Raw genomic sequence first — 8013 nt, 5'->3', positions numbered from 1 at the left:
GATTTGTCTTTCAATTAAATTAAAAATCAATTAAAACATTCACTGGTTCGTTGCTTATACAAAAAATCTTCTTTTTCTGCAGCTTTTGTCCCGTTCACAAGCGGGGTCGGCTCGCCGTGATCGGTTTCGCGATTTGATTCTATTAAATGCCAGATCTGGATGCAATCTCTAGGCTTTCAAATCCCCATACAGTATATCGAGCTACAGTTTTTTCGGCCGCTCCATTACCGCAAGACGGCGTTCATTGTCTTTTATAGTCGACCAACACCATATAGAGCGACAGGTCGGACGACATTGCGATAAATTTTAGAATTGAGAAATTCTTTGATACGTCGATCACAAAGAACACCAGTTATGGAACGCCACTTCATCCGAGTTGCGTTAATGCGTGAAGCAATTTTATAGCGCAGTTCTCCATTGGCTGATAGCATTGACCCGAGATATTTAAATCGCTCAGTTCTGGACAGGTGACTACCGCTGACAGTGATTGTGCCTGTTTCATGGGGATCGTTCGTCAAAATTCAGTTTTATTCAGATTCAATCTGTGACTGTGTTGCATGAGACGATCATTCCATTTTTGGACAAGTTGCTCGAGATAATTTTTGCTATAAGACGCTAAGAAAACATCATCTGCATCAAGCAATGGGTAGAGCGCTGGACGTTGGATGTCCCGTGTGACTGTGTCCATAACAAGAACAAGGAGGTGCGGTGAGGAGGCGCTTCCTTGATGAACACCAACAGAGACAGCGGTTTTGATACACCCACCACACTTCGAACTTTACTTTTCAAATCGTGGTAGAGCAATTGAACCCAGCACACGGGTTCTTTTGGCACTAAGTGTTGCCGTAGAGCATACCAGATGAGTTCGTGAGGCACACGGTCAAACGCTTTCTCTAGATCCAGTGCAATGTAAAGAGGGCGATGCTTCTCACCATAAGTAACCGCACAGCGTGTATTGCGTCAGTAGTTCCGCAGTTCTTGACAAATCCGACATGATTCACGGTTATTTCAACGATTTCGCGAATACGGTCCTCAAGAATGCGTTCAAAAATCTTCATGGTATGGGAAAGTAACCAGACCGGACGGTAATTTGAACATTTCGCTGGACTACCTTTCCATATTGGAACTGTGGTACTTTCTTGCCAGTTAGATGGTGTTCTACCTTCCTGAAAAATCCGATTAACAATTTCACTGAGCCGCAGTGTTGGCTCCCAGCTCTTCGCTTTCCAAGCTCAGATGCGATGCTGTCAGGTCCTCTAGCTTTCCCCGATTTCATTCATTTTATTGCCTCTTCGACTTCAGTTGCGCTGATAGGTGGAACTGCTCCTAATGTCGGCAATAATTCTGGAAATGGAGAATGAGCAAATTCTTCAGTCAAAATCTGCTGGAAATATTCTCACCATCTATCCGTCGCAGCTCGACGGTTGGTAAGCAAAGTACCGCTCTTGTCATTAACGCAACAGAAGTGTTCGATATCATGTCTGCGTTCATTTCGGCTTTTGGCAAGACGATAAAGATCTCTCTCGCCATCCCGAGTGTCCACTTTATCGTAAAGATTTTTGTAATGAACTGCTCAGGTGGCAGCGATGGCGTCCTTCGCTTCCCGGTTGACGTTCTTTTTATCGTAGAGAAATTTGTGGTAGAGGCGTCTCTTTTCACGGGCATTCATTTCAACATCGTCATTCCAAAGCCAAGCATCTCGGTTGATGAACCGCTTATCTGGATTGGTGAGTCCGAGGATTGCAGAGGCCGCTTTGTGAATCGTATCCTTCATTTGGTTCCACATCCGTTATGGGTGGTAATCGCGTAAGTGAGATCATTTTTTCTTTTTTTCACAAAATCGCTACCATTTGATGCGTGGCGGACCAGTGCGTTCCTAACCCTGTATTATCGGCGGCTTAATTCGCAGGACGACAATCAATGTCCTGAGTGACTCTTCAAAGTTTGAGGTCAAATTATTTTAATTTTTCGGTTCCAGTTAACAACTATCGTAGTTGGGGGTATTTGTTTAGCAACAATTACGTAAACCTTCCTTTACTTCGCACAACATGGATTTTTCTTGTGTCGCATTTGTTGACAGTATACCTTTTATCCCTACAACTTCGACATCAGATGGACGATCAGTAAATGGTTAATTTGGTTAAATGGCTATTAGTTTCTCCGATACACTCACTACTCACACTATTGAAAGCTTTCTCGAAATCAATGAAAAGCAAACTCCGCGCACTGCTCCAAAATGATCCGTAGGGTGTTAATGTGGTCAATGCAGGAAGGTCCGGAACCCAAACTAGCCTACTCTCTGTCGATCAAGCTTTCGAAATGTTCTTTGATGCGTTTCAGGATTATTTTAGTCATTATCTTTGCAACGGCAGAGAGCACCCTAATAGCTCTCCAATTGTCACACTCAAAACGGGGATTTTGACGATCATTACTTTCTTCCATTCTCTGGGAAAGGTCTCAGATTCACAAGATTTCTGTACGAGTGAAAATAGCAAATCTGCAGTAACTGTATCTGCAGCAATAAATAACTTTGGGGAGAGACCATCAAGTCCAGCGGATGTAATACTGTTAAGAACCATGGTGAAATATTCTTTCCACCTCTTCAATTGCTCATTATCCTTGATGAGCAGTCGGCCATTAATATTCTTGACAATAACATCAAATGATTTTCAACTACATACAAGCTCTTTCGGGATGCAGTAGACACTTCTGAAATCATTGCATTCTGCGGTTTCTTCCCTCCCCTGGCCAGCGCAATAACAAATTCTCATTTGTCACTACGCATACTACGTTGAACATCTCGGGATTTCACTCCATATCGGAGTTCGAACAGTAGTCAATAGAGCCATCAGCCTCTTCCGTTCATCGATCCGTTTCTACGAATCCGAGGTCAGCCAGATCATATGCCGCTCCTTCAAGTCATGGTGGACGACCTGTGTAGCACCCGAGAAAAGAGCATTTTTGATGGCGGTCCAATGCTCATCGGTATTCTTAGGCGGGATACTCTGTATATCTGCCGATCAGCAAGATAGCTCTCCACTGACGAGCGGCAGTTGCATAATACAATCAGTCGATCTTCAACTTGGGGGAATTGTAGTTCCCCTACCCCGCGGGAAGTGGCGAGCGCCACACGCAAGCGAACATAAGCGAGCATCAAATGGTGATCTCTTTCGAGGCCGATGTCCGCGACTCTCTTGTTATTAACAGGAGACAAATCTACTGCTGATCGCGAAGTGGTCAATTTGGTTGCCCTTACGGTGTCGGTCAGTTGAAACTCAGCTGACCTTACGGCAGGGTCTCTGTTCAAACAATATGTCACCAATGACGAGGCAGTGGAAGTTGCAGAAATTCACAAACCACTCACCATTATCATTGCGGTCGCCAAGACCGTAGTGCGCCATCACATGCCCGAAGAAGATGTTGTCAGAGCTCACCTTGGTATCCAAATCACCCATCACGATCGCCTTTGGGAAGCCTCGCCTGAACTGCGTGTAATTGCTCGTAGAAAGCATGGTGCATAGCATTGTATAATTGCAATGTTACTTAGTCTGGACCTAAATCTTGCAATCAGAAGTCTGTCAGAAATCAGGTGGCCTTTCCAGAGAGCGCGCATTGCAGTATGCGTTAGAAGCAACCCGACACTGGATACGCAAGAGGAAGATGCGTACTCTGCAGAGTCCCACGATATCGTTGGAATTCCCATTCGAGTTGGAGAAAGCGAGCGTCCTAAGAACCCTCGTTACCGTTGTGGAGGAGCGCACGCACATTCTAAAAACCAATCGTAGTCCGTTTTCGATAGCCAAAGGTCTTCGGCGCGAGATCAGCCTCAATCCGAGGTGTTGCTGACGTTTCTGTAGGAATAAAGTTTCAAATTTTGCAGATTGCCAGCCTACCAATTTCTATCCTTGTTAGTCCCCTTTTACGACAAGCAAAGATAACTTTAACTTTAACTTACAGGGCGTTCAAAATCCAAGCCATATCAAATTTATGTTAGGGTCGAACGTAATTCGTATCGCGTAATTCACGAAGTGAAGCGAATGCAGTTGATAGTGAAGCAAACCTAAGCACACCAAAATTATAAAGGAAACAAACAACGTGCCAGGAAAAAGCTCTTTCACAGGCTACTCTCAAAGCAGTGGGCGATAAGGGGAGCAGTTAAAGATTAGGTGTTACGGTAGTTGCAGTGCTAATAAAAATTGAAAATGCAGCAACGACACATAAGCTGCACAATTGCAACAACTGCAATAGCAACAGTGGCATCAAAGAACAAGAGAAAAACAAACTATGCCATTCTCATGAAGTTGAACTATGGGAAGCCACTGTAAATAATACCTGGGAGCTTAAAGTTTATTATCATCAATAAAATTCATGGAATGTATTGTTTCCTGGGTATATGTATTCTTTATTTGTAATGAATGAAATATATTCAAGGATTTACAAATGATTCAAAACCGAGGATTTTTAGCGCAAAAGAAACTCATCAGACCCTGCCTGACCTATGTCCTGACAGCAACCACCTCTTATTGGACCTCTTATATGTATCTGCAGCTGGATATGAATCATATTCAGAACGAAAGCCATGTATTTTTAGTCAAAGCCGTCCGAAGCAAAAGCAATTTTGTTTTAGGATTGAGGGAGTCCTGACTCCGCATCCACTTGCTATCGCCAATACCATATTAATGCAGTAAGCGGGGGGGCTTGCGACACGTCTATTTGCTAAAGCAACACAAGCGCCGTTCATTAATAATCCGCGCCTACTAGATATAGGCCCTCCATTAACGTTCCTTGCGCACAACGTTACGTTGAACGTTGAACGCTTGCATCACTTGCTTAATGTTATCAACGGGGGGAATGATCTACTCCAACACCATAATTTTCTGGGCGACAGATCTCCCGCAGGACAAGTCGCGCCTGTTATCCTTATCTTAATGAGCTTCTCAAACAGCTTCCTTGCTGTCGCCAACAAACTGAGAGAACGGTGTGCCAACGGCAAATCAGGGCCTGCTCTGCCTTTACTTTTCAGAAGCAGACACGAAACCTTCCTGGGAAAACACATACTGCTAAGCATGCGTTAAAAGCGCTGAATAGCAAGTTCGGCTATATGTAAATAGAGGTTTTAGCACTTCGCTTATGATACCATCTGGCCGGGGTAAGGACGAAGGAAATGTACTGATGATCACTGGCAGTATCCTCCCCCAATGCATTACTAGCACTAAAAACTCCGTAGGACAGTTCTATTGCAACCAGGGTGTCGGATGTCCAAACACCCCACTCAAAAGATGTTAAAGTCTCCCTTCCATATTTGAAATTTCATCGTGGAAGGCCGCGAACTTTTTCCGAAAAGTAAGAATGTTCTCGTTTGATGTGCAGCACACAAAGAGATTAAATATTTTCCACATAAATTTGCAGCATTGCAAATTAGCCACTACACTAATCACCCATCTCATTAATAGCTGGAAGCCATGTATACACATACATCATACATGAAGCGAGGAGACCAGGAACTAACATTCCTGCATGCTGGCATCTTGTATATCAATGGAAGTGCTTGCGCTTCTGTATGATGGTTTTAAATACCTCTAGGCTAGCTGGACATTTTTTGATGTTCCGTTTATTTTCCCTAAAGCGAAGGTAAAGTCCCCAGTGGATGCAATATTAATCCCCACCATATCTGTTGGGGTAGTTCTAACATCAACATGAGCGGATCGAGACTAGTGAAATATCTAGTGGGTATCGAACTGCGGATCCTCAACTTGGGTAACGAACCCATTTTTTTCACTGCAGTCCGGCGAGAAATCACCGACATTGAGAGTAGGAAGTATCGTTTAATATCACGCACTCAGATAACAGGCGCATTGAACTGCTCCATTTAGAGTTATGATCCGCATGAGGCGCATTGCCGGAATCGAGACTACAAACCAAGTGATCACAACTACCTCTCGAAGACAGCTTTTCACTCAGTATACCACCATTGTGGAACTTTGTTTTGATAAAACAGAGTAGAATGACAAGGACACTGCTCAATCATGGGCAAACCATCTGTTTGAAGTGTAGCATATACACAATACAGCTCAGGGCTACATGCCTGAGCGTATTTTCAGGGCCTCAATTGGATTGAACTTTGGCATGTTAAATAGTTTCACTTGACCAATTAAAATGGGGTTTTACACAAATCTGCCTCCCAGATGGCATCATTCTTGCTCTAATAATAGAGGGAATGGATGTTCTGGGTCTTCATATTCACGATATATGCCGCGCATGCTTGACACACGCTTATATTTCAATTACTGGCGTGATGTGAAGGTGACATTTATTCGCAAACCAGGGAAACACACGCCGCAAAAGCTTCCATTCGATCAACCTTAAAGGACTGGAAAAGCTAGTAAATCGGTTCCTAAGGAATATATATATATAAGTGCATTTCTAGATAGCCGTTTCACTGCAGGCAACATACCTTCCTAGAATGCCAAATCCATGGAGACAGCACTTCAGGAGCGCATGGCAAAATTGAGAAATCGATATCCGCAAAGGCGCATTCATGGACACCAAAGGTACCTTATGTTGGGCATTTGCCGCAAACTCCAAACCGCCACAAATGCTTGGCAGACAAAAAATCGCCAACCAGACGTTTGTAGATGCATTAGTATTTTCGAAGCAGGGAAGCCAATTTATTTTAATTTAATAGCAAACCTACGAAAACCAAGCCAAACACTCTATCTACACGTTTGAATTTACATGGCTTACTGAGGTGTAACAAACATGAATCCTTCTTCGCGAAGATTGGTAACGTGGCAAGACAGCATGTAATCGACGTGCTGTTAATCAGTTCGATTCTTCAAATGCTGAAGGGGAAAAAGATTCGCATATTGACCAGACGAAAATTCGATAGAGGCAGGATATCTTAGGTGCTACCAACAGAGAGGGGTTTGCTCTCCGCTGTTATGGATCCTGGTCATGAGCTCCTTAGTATTCCTCCTCGAGGGCACGAAGATCTTGACGCAAGCATTTGCGGACGATCTAGCCGCTCTAATATATTAAATATCCATGGAAAACAAAAACAAAATAATTCAGAAAATCGCAGCACCCAGCAAAAGAGGCAGCGAAGGCTGAAACACCCGACGAAACAGCAGCATTAAGGGCTGAAGCATTCGCGCGCACCCAAATAAATACTATGCTTTGCCAAGTGACATGGCTGCCGGTGTGCGGACGGCAATTCGAATACTCCACACTGTGCCTGTTCCGGAAAAAGTTGGATTCGGAGACGAGCCGAGTAGAAACGGAGTAGACTTTCCTAACTAGTGCCGAAGAGGAAAGGTTCAGGAAATGCGAGTTTGTGAAACTGTACGAACTACTGAACCGCATATCTAAGAGATTAGATATCATCTGCTATTTGTAGTTTAGCCTAAACTTGATAGACCAGTAAACTACTTGGAGTAGCTTTGTACTGATGATGGATTACCCCTTTCATGCTCCCGAATATATATCTACATTGAAAAATAAAAATTGTAGTTTGTAGGAAGCTACTGGGTTATCAATATTTGAACCGCATATCTTCCTAAAAAAGCAAAAATAGTCCCCGCTAAAAACACTATAAGTGCTGAAGGGATCGCAGACAGTCTACTGCGAAAAAAGCGGAAAGAGGAAGACGCGTCTGATGGAGACTTCTTTCAAGTAGTCTCTAGGGCCCTAAACAGAATACATAGAAGGACAAAAGGAAACAACACGCTAAGCCACCAGAAACCCGTCTGTCCAAAGACAAGGAGCTTTCGAATAGTAAATCACTAACAGAAAAGACAACGAAACGAAGAAGAACTAGGTCGTCGGCCCTGCCTATTGAACGGAATCCAGTAAAATCCGAAACCCTAAGGCAGTGGAGTAGAAGTGTCTTCCATTTATAGAATAAGCGGTGGAGGAATCCCCGTTCAATTAGACCCAAAGACAACTACCAAGTGTACGTTCTATGAAGCGGTCAAGGGGCTACTAGGAGAGAAGGTTCTCGTTTCTTCTTTAGAG

Source organism: Hermetia illucens, chromosome 5 (genome assembly GCF_905115235.1).
Source record: "Hermetia illucens chromosome 5, iHerIll2.2.curated.20191125, whole genome shotgun sequence".
Taxonomy (NCBI): domain Eukaryota; kingdom Metazoa; phylum Arthropoda; class Insecta; order Diptera; family Stratiomyidae; genus Hermetia; species Hermetia illucens.
The sequence above is the reverse complement of the archived record's forward strand: the minus strand, read 5'-3'. Positions refer to the sequence as shown.